This window comes from Dipodomys ordii, unplaced genomic scaffold (genome assembly GCF_000151885.1).
Source record: "Dipodomys ordii isolate 6190 unplaced genomic scaffold, Dord_2.0 Scaffold7, whole genome shotgun sequence".
Lineage (NCBI taxonomy): Eukaryota > Metazoa > Chordata > Mammalia > Rodentia > Heteromyidae > Dipodomys > Dipodomys ordii.
In genome coordinates, this window is record NW_012267223.1 from 4007193 (window position 1) to 4030025 (window position 22833).

Consider the following 22833-nt stretch of genomic DNA (forward strand, 5'->3'; position numbering starts at 1 on the left):
TCCCTCAGCTCTTCAGCTCAAGGCGAGCGCTCTACCACTTGAGCTACAGCGCCACTTCCGGTTTTCTGGTGGTTTATTGGAGATAGGAGTCTCATGGTCTCTCTTGCCCGGGCTGGCTTTGAACCGCCATCCTCAGATCTCAGCCTCCTGAGTAGCTAGGATTACAGGCGTGAGCCACCAGCGCCCGGCTGTCCCTGAGGCTCTTATCTCCAATTAACCACCAGAAAACCAGAAGTAATGCAGTGGCTCAATGAAGTAGAGCACTAGCCTTGAGCTAAAGAGCTCAGGGACAGTGCCCAGACCCTGAGTCCAAGCCCCTCAACCAACAACAACAAAATCTAGCTGTGTGTCAGTTGCTTATGCATATAATTTTAGCTATGTGGGAGTCTGAGAACAAGACGGTGCCACCTCAGACGCTAGTAGTCATGGCAGCTTGTGCCTATGATTCTAGCAATATCAAAAAGCCTAAAAGTAGGTGGACTGAGACCCAGATGTGTATTTGAGGGGAAGAGAGACTCTAGTCTAAAATCAACCAGTGAAAAAACAGGGCTGGAGGCATAAATCACTAGTGTCATTCCAGCCTAGCAAGCACAAGGCCCTGAGTTCAAACCCCCAGTGTACGGGGGATGGTGTAGGAGAGAATCCCACTTGGATCTAATGTGAATCAACTATGCTAGAATTTGTCTAGTTTCCAATAAATAAGAAAAACCACTGTTTTTACCTGAAGACATTCATTACTCCTTTATCCCTTTTTGTATTTTGTGCCAGTACTAGGGCTTGAACTCAGGGAATCATGGTCTTACATGCTTTTTTTTTTTTTTCGGTAGGTCATGGGGCTTGAACTCTGGGCCTGGGCATTATGCCTGAGCTCTTCAACTTGAGGGAAGTGCTCTACCACTTGAGCCTCAGTGCCACTTCCAGTTTTCTGGTGGTTAATTGGAGATAAAAGTCTCACAGACTTTCCTGTCTGGGCTGGCTTTGAACTGAGATCTCAGCCTCCTGAGTAGCTAGGATTACAGGTGTGAGTTACCCACCAGCATCTCATGTGACTTTTTTAGTTCAAGGCTGGTGCTCTACCATTTTGAGCCACAGCTCCACTCCTAGTTTATTTTTCATTTTTTATTTTTTTGTCGGTCATGGGGCTTGATCTTTGGGCTTGGGTGCTGTCCTTGTGCTCTTCAGCTCAAGGCGAGTGCTCTACCACTTGAGCCACAGTGCCACTTCTGGTTTTCTAGTGGTTTATTAGAGATAAGAGTCTCAGGGACTTTCCTGCCTGGGCTGGCTTTGAACCGAGATCCTCAGATCTCAGCCTCCTGAGTAGCTAGGATTATAGTCGTGAGCCACCAGCGCCCGGCCACTCCTAGTTTTTTTTCTGGTTAATTGGAGGTAAGAGGTTCATGGACTTTGCTGCCCAAGCTGGTTTTGAATCTCAATCCTCAGATTTCACCCTCCTGACTAGCGTGAGCCACCAGTGCCCAGCTATGTGTCCCGTTAATACCGAATCCCATCTTGATTCTACCATCTCTTGTTTATACACAGTTCCTAGGTCTTCAGTTGCTCCTGTGGTTCAGGCCTCTCTTTTCATGAGAAATGCTGGCACAGCATTTTCTCTGTGCAGGAATGACCCCATGGTAGTATCCTTTTTTGTTATTGTTCTGGTTTTGGTTTCGGTCAGTACAAAGCATGGAACCATGCCTGCCTTGCCAGTTCTCTACCAGAGCCCTATCTCCAGCCCCTTGGAGAATCTTTTACTGTATTTCTTTTTTTACATTTCTGTGCATTGTGAGCTACTTGCCTGATTCCATCTTTAGCCTGTGTGTATGAGCTCAGCTATATAAAGCAGGAATTTTGCCCTATGTGATATACTTAAATATCAGAGCGAGTGAGTAATGATGTCCCTTCTGTTTGCCAGGCAGTTCTGGTATCCTGGTATTTATATTGATATTAGCTCATGGTGTTTGTGGAGCTTTAACTTTCCTATAGATTGAATGTTCATGTTAATTTAGAAGAGGCTGAAGATTTGGTTTCTTAACTAGAGCCAAAAATTTGAGAATAGGCTGTTTTTCAGTCCCAGAAAAGCTTCTTTGGGGGGAAGAAGCTTTTCTTTTCTTTTCTCTTCTTTCTCTCTTTCTTTCTTTTCTTTCCTTCCTTCCTTTCTTTCTTTCTCTTCCCCCCCCACCCCCCCGCTTCTTTTTATTAGGTCCAAGACCAGGACTCGAACTAGGCACTTGATGCTTTCCTTACTGGCTAGCACTTGCAGCCATGACTCTAACCCCTTCTTTTCTTTTCTTTTCTTTTTTTTTTTTTTTTTGTCGGTCGTGGGGCTTGAACTCTGGGCCTGGGCGCTGTCCCTCAGCTCTTCAGCTCAAGGCGAGCGCTCTACCACTTGAGCTACAGCGCCACTTCCGTTTTTCTGGTGGGTTATTGGAGATAGGAGTCTCACAGTCTCTCCTGCCCGGGCTGGCTTTGAACCGCGATCCTCAGATCTCAGCCTCCTGAGTAGCTAGGATTACAGGCATGAGCCACCAGTGCCCAGCTTAACCCTTCCTTTTCTTAAGCAAGCTGCTTTATTTCTTTGCAGCTTAGAGTACAACAAAACAGATGAGGTATTTGTAAAGTTCCAAAGGCTTTGTGATTAGGTCAAATCTCAAAAAATGTTCAGACCAAAAAAATCAAAAACAAAAACAGAGAAAGGATTAGAAAGCATAAAACCTTAGAACTGGTTTGCCAGGAGTCCTATCTATTTTCTTCTCCTTCCTTCCTTCCTTCCTTCCTTCCTTCCTTCCTCCTCCTCCTCCTCCTCCTACTCCTCTTCTTCTTCTTCTTCTGTTGGTCATGGGGCTTGAATTCAGGGCCTGGGCATTGTCCCTGAGCTGATTTTATCACTCAAGACTACCTCTCTACCACTTTGAGCCATAGCACCATTTCCGATTTTCTCGGGGTTAATTGGAGATAAGAGTCTTTTGGACTTTTCCTGCCCAGGCTGGCTTCAAACTGTGATCCTCAGATCTCAGCCTCCTGAGTAGCTAGCATTACAGATGTGAGCCACCAGTGCCCTGCTGTCCTATCTATTTACAAATGTACCAAACCTACAGGAGACAAGAAAATTTCTTGTTCTTTTCCTTCCTTCCTTCCTTCTTTCCTTCCTTCCTTCCTTCCTTCCTTCCTTCCTCCTTCCTTTCTTTTTTTGTCGAGGGGCCTGAACTCTGGACCTGGGGGCTGTCCCTCAACTCAAGGCTAGCATTCTACCACTTGAGCCACAATGCCACTTCCAGTTTTCTGAGTGGTTTATTGGAGATAAGAGTCTCATGGGGTTTCCTGCCCAGGCTGGCTTTGAACCTTTGAACCGCAATCCTCAGATCTCAGCTTCTTGAGTAGCTAGGATTACAGGCGTGAGCCACCAATGCTCAGCTACTGACTATTTCTCACAGCACTCTGCCATCCCTTGCAGATGAGGCCTTGAAGCCTAGAGGAGGCAGATGAGATACCATTATGCCAAGTGACCAGCACAGGGCACAGGGCACTAGGCCATAGTTAGTATTTACTGTTGCTTCCTTCTCTTTCTAATTGTATTGCTGACAGAAAGAAGAGTTAATGGTAGGCATAAAGGAGTTGACGTGTGTGTGTGTGTGTGTGTGTGTGTGTGTGTGTGTGTGTGTGTTGATCTTGGGAGCTTGAACTCAGGGGCTGGGCATTGTCCCTGAGCTTCTTTTTGCTATCTATCAATTGAGCCACAGCTCTACTTCCAGGTTGTTTTTTTTTTTTTTTTTTTGTGGTTAATTGAAGATAAGAATCTCATGTACTTTCCTGCCTCAGCTGTCTTTGAACCTTGATCCTCAGATCTCAGCCTCCTGAGTAGCTGGGAATGCAGGTGTGAGCCACCAGTGCCCAACAATATTTTTTTTTTTGGGTCCAGTCGTGGGGCCTGAACTCTCAGCCTGGGCGCTGCCCCTCAGCTCTTCAGCTCAAGGCTAGCACTCTACCGCTTGAGCCACAGCGCCACTCCCGGCTTTTTTCTTTTTGCTTATGTGGTGCTGAGGAATCAAACCCAGGGCCTCAGGCATGCAAGGCAAACGCTCTACCACTGAGCCACCTTCCCAGCCCATCAACAATATTTTTTTTCTTTCTGCCAGTTGTGGGGCATGAACTCTGGGCCTGGTCACTGTCCCTCAGCTTTTCAGCTCAAGGCTAGCGCTCTACCACTTGAGCCACATGACCACTTCCAGCTTTTTCGGCTTATGTGATGCTGAGGAATTGAACTCAGGACCTCATGCATGCAAGGCAAGCACTCTACCACTGAGCCACCTTCCCAGACCAATTTACTTTTTTTTGTTTTTGTTTTAAGAGCTTACAGTGTATCACAGTCATATTGGATCAGTGAAGCACACAAATGCCTTACTTCATTTTAGCTCCTAAGCAGAAGCATTCAAACATTGAGGATTCTTGCCAGGTAGAAGCATACCAGCTGAGCACAGTGATATATGTCTTTAATCCCATCACCTAGGAGGCTAAAGGAGGAGAATTTCAAGTTATAAGCCAGCTTGGCTGTGGGGGTGTGAGGAAAAGACACTAGATCTTGTCATTGAATCACCTAGCCTGAAAAAGTTTCAGAAATATCCCATGGCTTTATCTTTGCCACATAATCTCTTTCCCTGCCCTAATTCTTTCTTAATACACTTTCCAATCACTTAAAAAAAATAAAAAGTTCGAGGGACTAGAAATGTGGCTTAGTGGTAGAGAGTTTGCCTAGCATGCATGATTCCTAAGCACCACATAAGCAGAAAAAGTCGGAAGTGGTGCTGTGGCTCAAGTGGTAGAGTGGCTAGCCTTGAGCAAAAGAAGCTTAGGGACAGTGCCCAGGTCCTGAGTTCAAGCCCCAGGACTGGCAAAATTAAAAACAAACAAACAAAAAGTTCGAGAAATAAAAAGTAAGTTCTGGCCAAGTGTGATGGCTCATGCCTGTAATCCAAGGGACTCTGGAGGCTGAGATCAGAGAAGTGTAGCTATGCCTTAAGTGATAGAGCCCTAGCCTTGAGCAAAATAACTCAGGGACAATAGTGCTCAGGCCCTGAGTTCAAGCCCCAGGACCAGCACTCACACACAAAAACAAAACGAAATAAAACAACAACAACAAAAAAGTTAGCCTAGAGCTGGTGCTTACACCTGTGATCCTAACTACTCAGGAAGCTGAGATCTGAAGATTGCGGTTCAAAGCCAGCCTAGTCAGGAAAGTCTGTGAGACTCTTATCTCCAATTAACCACCAGAAAAAGAGGGCTGGGAAGGTGGCTCAGTGGTAGAGTGCTTGCCTTGCATGCATGAGGCCCTGGGTTCCATTCCTCAGCACCACATAGGCAGAAAACACCAGAAGTGGCGCTGTGGCTCATGTGGTAGAGTGCTAGCCTTGAGCTGAAGAGCTGAGGGACAGTGCCCAGGCCCAGAGTTCAGGCCCCATGACCAACAAAAAAAAAAAACAAACAACAAAAAAGAAAGAAAAGAAAAGAAAAAAAAAGTAAGTTCTTCGTCTTTCTGCCCTGGGCTCTCAAACTGAAAGAATGATAGTGTAGCAGAAACAGAAGCTGTGTTTCACTCTCCCAAGGGGGCAGAGAAAAAATATGCAGCTCTGGAGTTTATTAAATAAATGGGAAAATATTCGTTTTGTTCTTTTGTAACCACAGACACACACACACACACACACACACACACACACACAGGAAAACTTATGATTCATAAAGATTTCAGGGTTAGGCAGGGGAGAGGGGAGCGCTGTGTTCATTCCTATTTCTGTTATGGGTCCAGGGAAGTAGGGTTTCCACTGCATGGAGTGCAGCTGGATATTTCCTCCACACTCCATGGCGGGGACCTGGCAAGCAATGTTTCCTGGCACTGGCAGAGCGAAGACGAGGTCAAATCCATTTGGGAGCCAAACGGCAGCATTCCTTTATAGCAAGTTAGTTCTATTCCCGCCCCGGCACCGCCCCCCAGCAAAATAGCTCCTGTCTGTCTAGAGCGACATCTACTGGCCCTCGCAGGAATCGCCCCAGTCTCCAGTCCTGGTAGAACTACCCTAGAAATGCTGGTACCTTGCCCAAGACGAGCCTCTCCCTTCTTCCCCCTCACTAAATACCTGCGGTGGGTGATGACAAGTGGCATTCAGCCGTTCCCAGTTGTTCCCTTGGCTAATTCAGACTGGAAAATGTGCTTTCCTGTGAAACGGGAAACCACTGAATGTGTCTGGATGTGCCCGACTCCAGGCATCGGCAGTGACTGTCCTCAGTTCTCCAGGGGCATCCTGCTCAGCGACTTTATAGAAGACTTGATGGGGTATGGAAGGAAGAGTAGCTCAGTAGGAAAGAGCATGATTTAGCTACTCAAGAGGTAGAAATCAGAAGCAGTGTGGTTTGAGACCAGCCAAGGCCCTCCCCCATCTTACCCAATGAGCCAGGCATGGTAGTACACATCTGTGGTCTCAGATATGGGGAGATATAGGTGGAAAAGTGTAAGAAGATTATAGACTGAAGCCAGTTCTAGGAGGGGGAAAAAACCGAGGCCTTATCTGAAAAATAACTAAAGCAAAAGAGGGCTGTGTGTGTGATCAAGTGGTAGAACAGCAGCCTAGAAGGTACAAAGCCCTGGATTTAAAACTCTAGTACTACCAAAAAAATTCTTTGAATCTTTGGTCAAACTTCCTGCTATTGAGTTTCTAATGCTTCTTTCTTGTGGGGCTGGGAACACAGGAAATTTCCATCCTTGAGATGCATCACTTGCTAAATTTTAGCTCACAGCCAAAATAGAACTGTCTCCATTGCCGTAATGAACAGAGATGCAGAAACTGAAAGGGGCGTGGCTCAGGGCCAGACGGCTGGGCTGGTCCCTGGCACGGCTGTCAGGACCAAAGGCTAACCTGTGCTTTCATTTCCCATTTATTTACACGTGAGCATTAGGAAGTGCCAGCCAGCCATGCTCTTTCCTACTGAGCTACTCTTCCTTCCATACCCCATCATGTCTTCTTTAAAGTCTTCAGGCTCTTCTAGAGAGGAAAAAAAGGAAAAGAAACAGAAATCCCACTGCCAACTGATAGCCAAATGCTGGCATTGCCCATTACCCAGTGGCATGAGATCCCAAGACAGCACAAGCTCCAGGGCCATTCGCACTCTGATACGTGTAAGCTGGGACACAGCCCAGTCCCACAATCCCTAAGAGACCATTCTTCAGGAGGAATTGCCATACAAAGAATGCTTTATGGATGACCTGCCTCAGAATTACCTGAAGTTGCTTATTCAAAACTCACAGTTCAGTGGTGGTGGTATTTGTTTTTGCTTTTGAGTTGTTTTATTTATTTATTGCCAGTTACGGGGCCTGAACTCTGGGCCTGGGTGCTGTCCCCCAGCTCTTCAGCTATAGACCAGTGCTCTACCACTTGAGCTTCAGCCCTACTTCCGGCTTTTTCTGCTTATGTGGTACTGAGGAATGGAACCCAGGGCCTCAGGCATGCATGGCAAGCGCTCTACTGCTGAGCCACCTTCCCAGCCCCTGCTTTTGAGTTTTTTAGGGGAGCAGACGGGGGTCACCGAAAGGGAGGGAGGAAAGGTGAACAAATGCAATCATGCTATTCAGTAGACACAGTGTGAAAGATGACCTATGTGTCTTGTGGGCTGGGACAGGATGGGGAAACTGGAGGAAAGCAAAGGAACAGGTGACATTGTCCAAAAAGAAAGAAAGAAAGAAAGAAAGGATGGTACTCATTATATGACTTATGGTAATTCCCCTCTGGACAACACTTTTTTTTTTTGTCGGTCATGGGGCTTGAACTCTGGGCCTGGGCGCTGTCCCTCAGCTCTTCAGCTCAAGGTGAGCACTCTAACACTTGAGCTACAGCGCCACTTCTGGTTTTCTGGTGGTTTATTGGAGATAGGAGTCTCACGGTCGGTCTCTCCTGCCCGGGCTAGCTTTGAACCGCGATCCTCAGATCTCAGCCTCCTGAGTAGCTAGGATTACAGGCGTGAGCCACCAGTGCCCGGCTGGACAACACTTTAATAGGAGTTTTTTTTGTTTTTTGTTTTTTTTTTGGTCCGTTGTGAGGCTTGAACTCTGGGCCTGGGCGCTGTCCCTCAGCTCTTCAGATCAAGATGAGCACTACTGCTTGAGCCACAGCGCCACTTCTGGTTTTTCTAGTGGTCTATTGGGGATAAAAGTCTCACGGACTTTCCTGCCCGGGCTGGCTTTGAACTGACATCCTAAGATCTCAGCCTCCTGAGTAGCTAGGATTACAGGCATGAGCCACTGGTGCCCGGCCTTAATAGGAGTTTTTGTTGTTGTTTGTCAGTTGTGGGGCCTGAACTCTGGGCCTGGGCAATGTCCCTCAGCTCTTCAGCTCAAGGTAAGCACTCTACCACTTGAGCCACATCACCACTTCTGGCTTTTTCTGCTTACATGGTACTGAGGAATCGAACCCAGGGCCTCATGTATGCAAGGCAAGCGCTCTACCACTGAGCCACCTTCCCAGCCCCAACAACCCCTTAATGATAACAATAAAATTGTATTTTAAAAATTCCTATTTCTTCTGGGCACCAGTGACTCACACCTGTCATCCTAGCTACTCAGGAGGCTGAGATCTGAGGATCACAGTTCAAAGCCTGGGCAAGAAAGTCTGTGAGACTCTGATCTCCAATGAACCACCAGAAAACTGGAAGTGGTGTTGTGGCTCAAGTGGTAAAGAGCTAGCTTTGAGCTGAAGAGCTGAGGGACAGTGCCCAGGTCCAGAGTTCAGGCCCCACAACTGACAAAAAAGAAGGAGAAGGAGAAGGAGGAGGAGGAGGAAAGAAAAAAAATGCCCCCCTCTTTGAGAGACTCCCAACCCAACCAAGCAAACAGAATTTAGTTTGCTGAGGTTCTAACATATAACAAATTGCCACAGGCTGGGTGGCTTAAATAACAAAAACTTATTCCCTTACAGTTCTGGAGGCTGGAAGTTCAGGATCAAGCTTCTGGGTGCCATTTTGCTGTCCTCCCCTGGTCTTTCCTCTGTGTCAGAATCTCCTCCTTCAGAAAGACACCAGACTGGATTAGTAATCTAACAGGCTCAGGTTAACTTCACCCCCACTTTCAAGGCCTTAACACCAAATATGTCTCATTCTGAGGTATGGGAGGTTAATTAGGTGTCAATGTTTGGATAAGAGTCAGGGAGATACAATTCAATCCATAATACTAACACTTCTATGAACAGCAATGATAGAGTGTACCCAGGATGCTATGGGAACACATGGAGGGCTTCCTGGAGGAAGTAGTACCCAAGTTGAGTGTCAAAGAACAGACAAGGGGGGCTGGGAAGGTGGCTCAGTGGTAGAGCACTTGCCTTGCATGCCTGAGGCTCTGGGTTCGATTCCCCAGCACCACATAAGCAAAAAGAAAAAAAAGCCAGAAGTGTCACTGTGGCTCAAGTGGTAGAGCACTAGCCTTGAGCTGAAGAGCTGAGGGACAGCGCCCAGGCCCAGAGTTCAAGCCCCATGACCGGACCCCCAAAAAAAAAAAAAACAGACAAGGGCCAAATGAAGATGGAGGAGGAAGGGGGTAGAAGCACTTAAACACAAAGAAGCAGCATTTTAAAAAATTAGGGAGGTTCTAGGTGCTGGTGGCTCACATCTATAATCCTAGGAGGCTCAGATCTGAGGATCTCATTTCAAAGCCAGCCTGGGCAGGAACGTCCGTGAGACTCTTATCTCCAATGAACCACTCAAAAAACTGGAAGTGGTGCTGTGGCTCAAGTGGTAGAGCACTTGCCTTGAGCTGAAGACCTGAGGGACAGCGCCCAGGCCCAGAGTTCAAGCCCCACAACATATATATATATATATATATATATATAGTTATACACACACACACACACACACTCACATATCAGGGAGGTAAGAGAAATATAGACGTTTATTTGGTTTGGTTTTGGTGCCAGTACTATGGTTTGAACTCAGGGCCTGAACTCTGTCTTTCAGCTTTTTTTTGCTCAAGACTAGACTAGTGGCCTACCATTTGAGCCACAGCTCTACTTCCAGCTCTTTGGTGGTTAGTTGGACATAAGGGTTTCATGGACTTTTCTGCCTTGGCTTGCTTGGAATTGCAATCCTCAGATCTCAGCCTCCCGAGTAGCTAGGATTACAGGCACCAGCCACTGGTCCGTGGCTCCCTGACCCTCAGTTTAACTTTTGTGTGTATGCCCGCCCTCAGGCTTGAACTTAGGGCTTGAATGCTGTCCCTGAGCTTTTGTTCTCAAGACTAATGCTTTACCACTTGAGCCATAGCTCTACTTCTGGCCTTTGGGTGGTTCATTGGAAATGAAAAAGTCTCTTGGAATTTTCTGCCTGGGCTGGCTTTGGATTGTTGGCTTCCAGAGAAAAGTCTCATGGCCTTTCCTGCCTGGGCTGGCTTCAGGCCTCATCTTCAGATCTCAGCCTCCTGGATAGCTAGGATTATAGGAGTGAGCCACTGGTGCCATTTCTCCATCCTCAGCTTGATTTGTGTATCAAAATTTGTGCTGTGGCTTCAACATAATGGATGAACCCATTAGCAGTCATTCAGGAAGGATGGCGGTCAGGTAATGGAAATGTGGTCAGTGTGTTGGGAAGAAGTCACAGTACATTAGTACTTTGGGTCTCATCAGTCAGCAGTGCATCGGAGGCAACCCCATAAGGCCTGAAAAGACTGCACAAGCCTGGCTCACAACCTAGGCAAAGAAACTTCTAGATGAGTCTCCAGATCAACTGAGCAAGTGGAAGTCGAATTTCAAATGACCAGGTTTATTCTGTCATTGACTGCTTCTTCCTTCCTTTCTCCCTTCCTTCCCCCCCCTTTTTTTTGGTCCATTGTGGGGCTTGAACTTTGGGCCTGGGCGCTGTCCCTCAGCTCTTCACCTCAATGCTAGTGCTCTACCACTTGAGCCACAGCACCACTTCCAGCTTTTTCTGCTTATGTGGTGCTGGGAACCAAACCCAGGGCCTCAGGCATGCAAGGCAAGCACTCTACCACTGAGCCACCTTCCCAGCCCCTTTCTTTCTTTCTTTCTTTCTTTCTTTCTTTCTTTCTTTCTTTCTTTCTTCAGACATAGGGCTTAAACTCAGGGCCTGGGTGCTGTCTCTGAGCTTCTTTTGCTCATGGCTAGCGCTCTACCACTGGAGCCACAGCCCCATGTCTGGCTTTTTCTGACTAGTGTATTGGAGATGAGTTGCATGGACTTTCCTGCCCAGGCTAGTTTAGAACACAATCCTCAGGTCTCAGTCTCCTGAGTAGCTAGGGTTATCTGGCACCCGGATGACTACATCTTTCTCATCAAAGAGAAGCCAAGAAACGTGTGTGTCTCAGAGGATGTGTCTGACATTACCTTGGACAACCTTCTGGGAATTTCAAATGCTTGGACCTCAAAAGTTCTATAAATTCCAAGGCAATTCCCAGCTCTGATCTGCAGATGGCAGCATATAACTCAGAGAACACAAAGTTAGACACCCTTTGGAGATTAGAAATGCAGATGGCAGCATATAACTCAGAGAACACAAAGTTAGATACCCTTTGGAGATTAGAAATGACCACAGGAAAGAAAGGAAGAAAGAAGGAAGGAAGGAAGCTTTTTTTTTTCTTTTGTCAGTCCTGGGGCTTAAACAGGTGCTGTTCCTCAGTTCTTCAGCTCAAGGCAAGCGCTCTACCACTTGAGCCACAGCACCACTTCCAGTTTTCTGGTGGTTTATTGGAGATCAGAGTCTCACAAACTTTCCTGCCCAGGCTGCCTGGCTTTGAACCCAGCCTCCTGAGTAGCTAGGATGACAGGCTTGAGCCACCAGGACAAGCAGAAAATTTTTTTTTGTTTGATTATTCATTTGTGTTCTGAAGTGACTGATGTGGTCAGTATGTAATTAGCAAGTTTGCTACAGTTACAACAGGTTTTTAGACCAGGATGTGACCTCTACTGACTCACCTGCCCACAAACTGATACTTTTTTTTTTTTTTTTTTTTGTCGGTGGGGCTTGAACTCTGGGCCTGGGCGCTGTCCCTCAGCTCTTCAGCTCAAGGCGAGCACTCTACCACTTGAGCTACAGTGCCACTTCCGGTTTTCTGGTGGTTTATTGGAGATAGGAGTCTCACGGTCTTTCCTGCCCAGGCTGGCTTTGAACCGCGATCCTCAGATCTCAGCCTCCTGAGTAGCTAGGATTACAGGCGTGAGCCACCAGCGCCTGAGTAGCTAGGATTACAGGCGTGAGCCACCAGTGCCCGGCTTAAACTGATACTTTTTGTTACATCTCAGTTGTTACTTTTATTTGTTCCTTTCCAAGTCTGGTCCAAACTCATACCTTTCACATAGCTACAGTGAAAAGAGTTTAATTTTTTTTAAATTACATAGCTATTTTTTTCCTCTTAGACCTCTATTCTTTTCTGAGATATCATCCACTGGTTTAATCCCAAATATCACCATCGTATAGAAAAGCAGTCACTTTTTTTTTTTTTTTTGGTTGAACTCAGGGACTGGGCACTGTGCCTGAGCCTCTCTGTGCTCAAGGGTAGCACTCTACTTGAGCTACAGCACTAAGGCTGGCTTTTTCTGTGTATGTGGTACTGAGGAATAGAACCCAGAGTTTCATGCATGCTGGGCAAGCACTCTACCACAAGCCACATTCCCAGCCCCACTTTTTTTTTTTTTTAATCCCCAGTCAGTCTCTGTTATTTCATCCAGGATCCATTGCATGTTCTCTACTGACTACTGAGAAGAAAATGTCAAAAGGCATAATTACATCTGTCCTAGGGCCTGTAGACCATTTTTGAGTCAGTGAGATCAGAGATAGAATGGGAATTGTGTCCCCTAACCCTAACTTGGGACCTACACATAAAGGGAAAAGCCAACTGAAGAGAGGAAATTGCATGCGAAGAGATAGAGACATTCAAAAGATCATGACTCGGTCCGGAAACCACAAGTAGCCTAGCATTGGTGGAGCTGGAGTTGCCTGGCTGTGCACGGGTCAGCTGGCAGGCAACAAGCAGATGATCTAGTAGAGCTGTGCAACAGACTAGAGATCTTCTTTTGTAATGATAAATAGCTCAGATCCAATTGATCTTCCACTCTGTAGTCAGTGTGATAAAGTTTTTTTGTTTTTTGGTCAGTGGTGGGGCCTGAACTCTGGGCGTGGGCACTGTTACTGAGCTCTTCAGCTCAAGGCAAGCACTTTATCACTTGAGCCACAGTGCCACTTCTGGGTTTTTCTGCTTATGTGGTGCTGAGGAATGGAACCCAGGGCCTCATGCATGCAAGGCAAGCACTGAGCCACCTTCCCAGACCCCGTGATAAAGTATTTTGCAGATGAAAATCAGACTGTGGTGCAATGCCGCCTCAGCATCCTCCAAAATGGAGTCCCATCAGCATCTCAATGGTCTCACTCACATGACTATACTTCCATGTCCTGGAACATCCTTATTCTCTTAGGCTAATTAGGGCTCCAGTATAAATCTCACTCCCTTCTCTTTTACTCAATGCTGGTGCCAGACCCAAGCTTTGGGGTGTTTTTTTTACTTGCTTGTTTGTTTCTCTGGACTAGGGCTTAAATTCAGGGCCTGGGCACTTGTCCCTATGCTTCTTTTTGCTCAAGGCTAGCCCTGTCCCACTTAAGCCAGAATGCCAAGTCCAGGTTTTTCTGTTTATGTGGTACTGAGGAATCGAAAACAACATACATGCTAGGCAAGCACTCTACCACTAAACCACATTCCCAGCCCCTCAAGCTTCATCTTCCCCCATATTCAAGAGACTTGACACAGGAACAGAACTACTACTTACCAATGCATAGAACACGACTCTCTCTAACTCCTCCTTAGTTCCTCTGTACTTACATGAAATTCCCTCTGCCTGAAGTACCCTTACTCCGGTGGCTCTGTTATCAAACTCCCACATATCTTCCAAGACCCAGCGCCACACTACCTTCTCTGACAATACTGTCCTGCAGTGACTCAAGTAGTAGAACACCAATTTTGAGCAAAAAAGCTAAGCCCTGAGTTTGACTCGTCCTCCTTCTTTCTGGCTTCCTTGACAGTACCCAAGTAGTTTATAACAGTACTGTGGCATTATTATTGTTGTTGTTGTTATGTTCCAGTTCTAGGGCTTGAGCTCAGGATCTGGAGATAAAGGTCTCATGGACTTTCCTACCCAGGTTGGCTTTGGACTGTGATCCTCAGATCTCAGCCTTCTCAGTGGCTAGGATTAAAGATAGGAACAACAGGTACCCCACTATTGCTATTATTATTTTGATACTGTCTTGCTTCTCTAGCCAGTGAAATTGCTCAGGTCTGTATGTTTGTTGCTTTATCTTCCATACCCAGCATGGTCTCTACATATATTAGATACAGGGTTCAGTCAATGAAGGAACCAGCCCACTAATTTTTCTATTTTAGATACAAACCAGATTCTCAAAACAATTCAAGACCTGGTCCCACATTTGAAGTGCGTCAATACTTGAGTTTTTTTGTTTAGTTTTGGGGTCGATCTCGGGGATTGAACTTAGTCTGGGCACTGTTCCTGAGCTTTTCTGCTCAAGGCTAGCACTGTCCCACTTTGAGCCACAGCTCCACTTCCGGTTTCCCGGTGGTTAACTAGAGATAAGAGTCTCATGGCCCCTCTGCCCAGGATGGTTTTGAACTGCGATCCTCAGATCTCAGCCTCCTGAGTAGTTTAGGATTACAGGCGTGCGCCACCAGCGCTCGGCTTAAAAGTAGATCTTTACACTCTTCTCCCGCATTGCCAAGGCTTGGTGACCAGGAAAGGGAAAGTGACTAGAGTGTGTTAAGTGTTATTCCTTCAGGGCACAGCCGTAATTTACCTGCTCCGGCACGGAGAGGGTTACCACAACCCGAGGGCGTAACCAAGCCAGTGCCACCTGCTGCGGGGCGAGACGGCCTGGCGCATGCGCTCCAGCACCGAGCTCCTCTACCTGCTAGGAGCCGGGCGCTTGCGCTCTGGGTCTTTTCTACCGGGGGAAGTCTCGTGGGGGTGGGGCGGGGCGCGGCGGGGCGGGACCTCGCGGGGCAGTTCTCGCGGGACCCTGATGAGGAGCGGAAGCGAGGCGGCTCCGCTGCTTCGGCGACCGGGCGGCGGCAGCGGCGGCGGAGTCTGAGGTGGTGACGGCGGCCGGGGAGTCGGAGCCTCCTTCGGGGAGCTGCGGCGTGGAGGGGGTCAGTGTCCGCTCGCAGCGCGGCGGAGGGCGGGCCCGGCCAGGAGCGGGCAGCTGCGCCTCGGTGAGTGCGGGCAGCGGCGGCGCGCGGCGCGGCTCGGTCGCCCCTTCCTCCTCCCCGCTCCGCCGGGAGGAGAACGGGCCTAGCCGGCCCAGGGCTGCCGGGGCGGCGCGGGGTTCGGAGCCGGACGCCGAGGCTCCGGCCCGGGGAGCGGAATCACCAGCATCCACGTTTCTCCTTTTGGGGCGCTTCCTTCCGAGGGACGGTCTTCCTCCGGCTCCGGGCAGAGACCGGGACTCCCTGACGAAGTCTCCCGCCGGTGTCCTCAGGGCTCGTCCCGAACGGGGCCGGCAGGCTCTGGGTGCTGATTCCGTGAGTCAGGCTGACCTAGCCCGGGAGGCGAGGGGATTCGGTGTGGGCTACAGCCGTGGTGATGGATCAAGTCGATCGATCGCGATCGATCGATCTATTGAGTGGCTGATGCTCCTTCGACCCGCACGGGCCACCACGTCACCATTTCTTGGCCGTCTCGGGGGATAGGATTTTGTGCGGGAAATCCATCGTGAGCTTAGAACGCTTGTTTGCTCCTGGAGTTTGTAGAGTTCGTTGGCTCTATCCTGCCTGGTGTGTCTTACCTTTTGAGACTAAATTATTGGGAAGTATCTGACAAGGAAAATAAGCAGCAGGTTGGGAGATTCCGGAGGAAAGATGATTTAATGCCCGTTCGCGGCGCTCTCCCCGAACGTACGTGACTCCCAGCCCCGACGAGTTACGGTTTGGAGTGATTCAAGGCTTGCTCTAGATGGCTATAAAAGTATGGTTGGCAGAGGGAATGAAATGAACTCGAGATTCATCTTTTGGTGCTCAGAAGAGAGTTAAGAAGACGCCCGAGAATTCTGTTTGGGTTTCTTAACCCCTTTCACTAAATAACTTCAGTTAATTGCCTTTCCTCTGTCTCACTGTCTCTCGTTTGTTCCGCTAGGGACACAAAATGCTGGCTTTAGTATATACTAGTCATTTGCCTGCCCCCCCTCCACCCCCCCACATTTTCCCCGCCTAATCTACTTCCCCTTCCTTCTTGCAGGCATAATTTTCGAAATTTTGCCCTTTTGGCGTAATTTTCTTTTCCTCCCTTTTAGTGTCAAGATTCTCGGGAACATACCCTCTTCCCTGTTTTCATTCCTTCAAGCGTCCTCTGCGTTCCTATGGCCAGCCAGAGGGGTTGCTAGTGAGCCATGGGAGCATGAAGTTCTTCCCCTCTGGGAACTGGAAGGTTCAAAGGGTTGAGTTCAATCTATAAGTAATCAATATTGACTCAGACGTTACAAGTGTAATTTGCTTACATTATGTGTGTTTGGTGGTGGGGGCGGGGGGGGGGGGGGGGGGGGTCCTGAGGGTTGAACTCAGGGCCTGGGTGCCGTCCCTGAGCTTTTTTGCTCAGGGCTACTGCTCTATCACTTGAGCTACAGCTCTACTTCCCGCTTTTTGGTGGTTAAATAGGGCTTAGAATCAAAAGGAATTAATTGCCTACCTGGTCTGGCTTCAAACTGTGATCCTCAGATCTGAGTAGTTAGGATCCTGAGTAGTTAGGATTACAAGCATAAATCACTGACTTGGCTAATTTTTTTTTTTTGTTTCAGTTCATTTACAAATATCATGCTTTTTGTGTCTCTGTTTTTCTTCCTATGTAGCTTTTGACTGGGTAGGTTTGGTGCTTATGTGACTTCTTTTGACTTTGAATATGGGTAATGTTAAAAATAAAAAATCAAAGCTGGTACTGGTGGCTTACACCTGTAAATTCTAGCTACTCAGGGGTGGAGATCTGAGGATCTTGGTTCTTCCAGCCAGGGCAGGAAATATGTGAGACTCTTGTCAAGTACAGACTTACATGAATGAAGACAGCAATGAAAAATTTAAGGGGTAGAACTTACCTTGGTCATTAATGAATTAGTTAAAGCCTACCCATTGTAACCTTTTTTTTTTGTGCTGGTCCTGGGATTTGAACTGGAGGCCTGAATGATGTCCCCTGAAGTCCACCCCCCCCAATTCTAGCACTTGAACCACAGCTTCACGCCTTGCTTTTTTCATAGTTAATTAGAGATAAGTCTCCTGGACTTTTCTGCCTGTGCTAGCTTCAATCCTCAGATCTCAACCTCCCTAGTAGCTAGGATTACATGCATGAGCCATGGTGCCCTGCTGTAACTAATTTATTCCTTAAAAAAAAAAAATCACAATTCTTTTTTTTTTTTTTGGGGTCCCGTCGTGGGGCCTGAACTCTGGGCTTGGGCGCTGTCCCTCAGCTCTTCAGCTCAAGGCTAGCGTGCTCTACCACTTGAGCCACAGCGCCACTTCTGGCTTTTTTTCTTTTTGCTTATGTGGTGCTGGGGAATCGAACCCAGGGCCTCATGCATGCAAGGTAAGCGCTCTACCACTGAGCCACCTTCCCAGTCCCCACAATTCTTTTTTTTCTTGCATTATAAATTCTTTTTGGGTTTTCGGGATTGAACCTTGAGCTTTGTGCATGGTTACTGAATTATAGCCCCAGTTAGACACCAGCCCTAAATCTTTTTCTTTTTTTCTTTTTTCTTTTTTTTTTTAGGAAGAGTCTTCCTCAGTAGCCCAGGTTGGTCTTGAATTCATGATCCTTTTGGCTAAGCCTTTTGAGCTATGCCTTCCTCTTGGATTTTAGGGCTGGTCCTGGGGCTTCTGGATGCTGTGCCTGAGCATTTTTGCTCAAGGCTACTGCTCTACCACTTGAGCCATAGCTGCACTCCTGGCTCCCTCCTTGTCCTCCTCCTCTTCCTCCTCCTCCTCCCCCCTCTTCCTCTTCTTCTCCCCCCCTTCCCCCCCTTTTCTTTTCTTTCTTTCTTTCTTTTTTTTTTTTTGGTCGTGGGGCCTGAACTCCTGGCCTGTGCACTGTCCCTCAGCTCTTCAGCTCAAGGCTGTCACTTTACCACTTGAGTCACAGTGCCATTCCACTTTTTTCTGCTTATGTGGTGCTGAGGAATCAAACCCAGGGCCTCATGCATGCAAGGCAAGCACTCTACCACTAAGCCACCTTCTCAGCCCCTCTTTTTCTTGCTTTCTTTTCTGACTTTCTAGGATTACAGGCATGAGCCACCAGCACTTATCTTCTAGAGAGATTTTTTTGGTCGCTCCTGGAGCTTGAACTCTGGACTGTGTTCCTCAGCTTTTCAGCTTAAGGCAAGCACTCTACCACTTGAGCCTTAGCACCACTTCGGGTTTTCTGGTGGTTAATTGGAGATAAGAGTCTCACAAACTTTCCTGCCTGGGGTGGCTTTGAGTTATGATCCTCAGATCTCAGCCTCCTGAGTAGCTAGGATTATAGGCGAGAGCCACCAGCTTTGGGCTAAAAAGATCTTTTAAAATTAGATTCTGGCAGAACTCCAGCAGGCAATCCACAATGGATTCAGTTTCTGAATAGGATGATTTTGATCCACAAGCTCCAAGGACCCAAACTTTTGCTATAGAAAGCACTTATGAAATAACAAGACTGATGTAGAGCTTTTAATTACTCCATTTAAAATAATGCTTTCTGTATATTTAAGCATAATTAATTCCTATATGTGTAATGTAGAGTAATAGAATTTTAAGTTTATGTGAGTATGTATGTGTGTTGCTGCTGCTGGAACTCTGCCTTTTTGCCAGGTGCATGCTGTACCACTGTACTATATTCTCTCAGTTTATATTTAAAGGCTCTTAAGTTGCCTGCCAGAGAGTTCATTGGATGTATAAATGTAGATGTAAGTTCTACATTTACTTCCACAACTCTGGACCAATACTTGAAAATGGACTGATGATGCTAGTTAGCGTCTATTTATGCCAGACTCTGCCAAGCCTTTTATAGACGTTATCTCTCCATAACCAAAATGATTTTATAAGGTAGATGCTGGCATTATTCCTATTACTATGGGTCAAGGAATGTAAGTTTCTTTCTGAAGTGTCACCTGATTTATATAGTTAAGTCCAAGTATGATCCCAGAGCATTGGTAAGGTGGCCTGTGGTCCTGTTTTTTTTTTTTTGCCAGTCCTGGGGCTTGAACTCAGGCCTGGGCACTGTCCCTGAGCTGCTTTTTTCCTCAAAGCTAGCACTCTTACCACTTGAGCCACAGCACCACTTCCAGATTTTTCTGGTTATGTAGTATGGAGGAATTGAACCCAGTGCTTCATACATGCTAGCCAAGCACTCTACCACTAAACCATCTTCCCAGCCCAGCCCGTGCTCTTTCTAACTATGAAAGTAAAAAATGCTTATGATATTACAGGTGCTGTTAGCTGGTAGTTGTAATCCTAGCTACTTAGGAGGTTACAATATGTGGATAACAGGCTGAAACCATCTCGGGCAGAAAAGTCCATGAGACTCTTATTTACAACTAAGCACCCAAAAGCTGGAAGTAGAAGAGTACTAGCCTCGAGCAAAGAAGCTCAGGAACAGCACCAAGGCCCTGAGTTCAAGTCTCAGGACTGGCACACACACACAGAATGCTTACGATCAAAATGATGAAAGAAGCCAGGTGCTAGTGGCTCATGCCTGTAATCCTAGCTACTCAGGAAGTTGAGACGTAGGATTGTGGTTCAATGCTACCCCAGGCAGGGAAGTCCATGAGATTCTTATCTTCAGTTGACCACAAGAAAACTGAAAGGGGATCTATGGCTCAAGTGGTAGAATACTAGCCTTGAGTAGAAAAGATTAGGCAGTGTCCAGGCCCTTGGTTCAAGTCCATGACCAAATAAAAAAACCCCAAAAGTACAGTTGAGGTGCATTGTGCAGAAAGTAGAAGTATTGTTATCTCACTCTTAGAGATAACAATTGTTAGTCATCTATCTTTTTTTTATATATACTGATAGTATTTTGCTTTACAGAAATGGGATGAGCTATACTGTTCCTGCAGGTTTTTTAAGTTTTATTGTAAAGGTGATGTACTGAGGGGTTATAGTTATGTAAGGTGTTAAGTACATTTCTTCTTTCTTTTTTCTTTTTTTTTGTTCTTGGGGCTTCATCTCAGCCTAGGCACAATCTTTGAGATCTTGAGCTCAAAGCAAGCACTCTACCACGTGAGCCATAGTGCCACTTCCAATTCTCTGGTGGTTAATTGGAGATAAGAATCTCATGGACTTTCCTGCCCAGACTAGCTTTGAACAGTGATCCTAAGATCTCAGCCTCCTGAGTAGCTAGGATTACAGGCATGAACCACTAGCACCCGGCTTTTTACATTTCTTTTTGATCAGTGTTACCCTCCTCCTCATTTTCTCTCCCTTCCCCTTCCAGATTTTGTTTGTTTTTTGCTGCTGGTCCTGGAGCTTGAACTCAGAGTCTGGGCACTGTCCTGGAAATTCTTTCTGCTTAAGGCTAGTGCCCTACCACTTGAGCCACAGAGCTATTTCCTGCTTTTTCTGAGTAGTGTATTGGACATAAAGTCTCACAGACTTTTCTGTCGGGGCTGGCTTTGAGCCATGACCCACAGATCTCAGCCTCCTGAATAGCTAGGATTACAAGACTGAGCCACCAGTGCCTGACCCAGTTTTGTTTTGCTTTTTAACTCAAGAACATGTCTTGTTACTTATGTAGGAATATATCACCTAGATAAATATAGAGGTTGTTGTTGTTGTTGTTTTTTTGGGTCTGGTTGTGGGGCCTGAACTCTGGGCCTGGGCGCTGTCCCTCAGCTCTTCAGCTCAACGCTAGCACTCTACCACTTGAGCCACAGAGCCACTTCCAGCTTTTTTTTCAGTTTGTTTATGTGGTGCTGAGGAATCGAACCCAGGGCCTCACGCATGCAAGGCATGTGCTCTACCACTGAGAGATTTTGATCAAAGATGTCTGTAGTACATGTGTTTTATGTCAGTTTGGGGAAAATAAACCTAGAAAGTGGAATTGCTTAATCAAGGGTGTGCATTTGAAAATAACCATTTCCAAATTATTCTCCAAAATGATGGAATAAATTTCCAGCTAAAGTGTGGATCCTTTTTTGTGTGTGTGTGTGTGCATCATTGGGCCTGAACTCTGGGGCTGGGTGCTGTCCCTCAGCTCTTCAGCTCAAGACTAGCACTCGACCACTTGAGCCACAGCACCACATCCAGCTTTTTCTACTTTTGTGGTGCTGAAGAATTGAACCCAGGGCCTCATACATGCAAGGCAAGCATTCTACCACTGAGCCACCTTCCCAGCTCCCTAAAGTGTGGATTTTGTGATTGTCAGATACAATATTGGATGAATGACCATCTAGTAGGTAAAATTTGTTTATCTAAAGTATTGCTAAAACTGGGTATCACAAATCTTTAACAAATTTGCCAAATAGTACATGAAAGAAATATTGCTTTAACTTTTTTTTTCTGTTGGTCATGGGGCCTGAACTCTGGGCCTGGGCACTGTCCCTTAGGTCTTTTTTTTTTTTTTGGGTCCAGTCGTGGGGCCTGAACTCTGGGCCTGGGCGCTGTCCCTCAGCTCTTTAGCTCAAGGCTAGCGCTCTACCACTTGAGCCACAGTGCCACTATGTGGTGCTGAGGAATCGAACCCAGGGCCTCAGGCATGCAAGGCAAGTACTCTACCACTGAGCCACCTTCCCAGCCCTGTCCCTTAGGTCTTAAGTGCAAGGCTAGCACTCTACCTTTACCACTTGAGCCACAATGCCACTTCTGGTTTTTTCTGCTTTGTGTGGTGCTGAAGAATTGAACCCAGGCCTCATGCATGCAAGGCAAGCACTCTACCACTGAGCCACCTTCCCAGCCCCTTTTATCATATTTTTATGTTTTAAGTAAACATTTTTAACTTACTTTTTGTAACTTATATTAGACTCTGTCCAAAGTACTTTGTGTTTAGTTGGTCTTGTAAGATAGCTATTATTCCATTTTGCACATCAGAAAACTAGGGGCTTGTTTTAAAATTATAGCTATAATAAGCAGGATCATTACTTGAATAAATGGCACTTAATTTACCTCTAGACACCATGCAGACTTCTTTCTTCTTCTTTTCTTTTTTTTTTTGGGTGGGGGGCTTGAGCTCAGGCCTGGACACTGTCTTTGAGCTCTTCCCCCCGCCCCTCCCAAGGCTAGGGCTCTACCAACTGAACCAACAGCTCCACTTCTAGCTTTTTGGTAGTTAATTGGAGCTAAGAGTCATGGACTTCTCTGCTTAGGCTAGCTTCTTTTTTTTGTTGGTCGTGGGGCTTGAACTCTGGGCCTGAGAGTTGTCCATGCAAGGCGAGCGCTTTACCGCTTGAGCCACAGCACCATTTCTGGTTTTGTAGTGGTTTATTGGAGATAAGAGTCTCACAGAGTTTCCTTCCCGGGCTGGCTTTGAACCGAGATCTTCAGATCTCAGCCTCCTGAGTAGCTAGGATTACAGGCATGAGCCACTGGTGCCTGGCTATAGGCTAGCTTCTAACTATGATCCTCAGATCTCAATCTCCTCAGCAGTTAGGATTACAGGCATGAGCTACCAGCACCTGGCATTTAAAAAAATTATCTTTAAATAGTTGTAGAAAGGGGTTTCATGTATTTTATTTAATGCAAGTTTCAAAAAGAATTAAATGGAAGAGAGAGAATAAAATCTTACAGATACCTTAAAATACTGTACTTGAGATACATTATCACTTGAACAATTCTGCTTAATCTTTTTTTTTTTT

The 22833-nt window shown here is 46.6% G+C and overlaps 1 protein-coding gene across 1 annotated transcript in view; it reads left to right on the plus strand.

The window, feature by feature from the left end:
- The first annotated feature begins 15161 nt into the window (after positions 1–15161).
- The window catches only part of Grb2 (growth factor receptor-bound protein 2), an 81197-nt gene continuing 73525 nt past the window's right edge, over positions 15162–22833 (plus strand). Inside the window, exon 1 of the mRNA XM_013037975.1 lies at positions 15162–15250. The gene's annotated coding sequence lies outside the window, so the exon portion shown is untranslated. The remainder of the gene's footprint in view (positions 15251–22833) is intronic.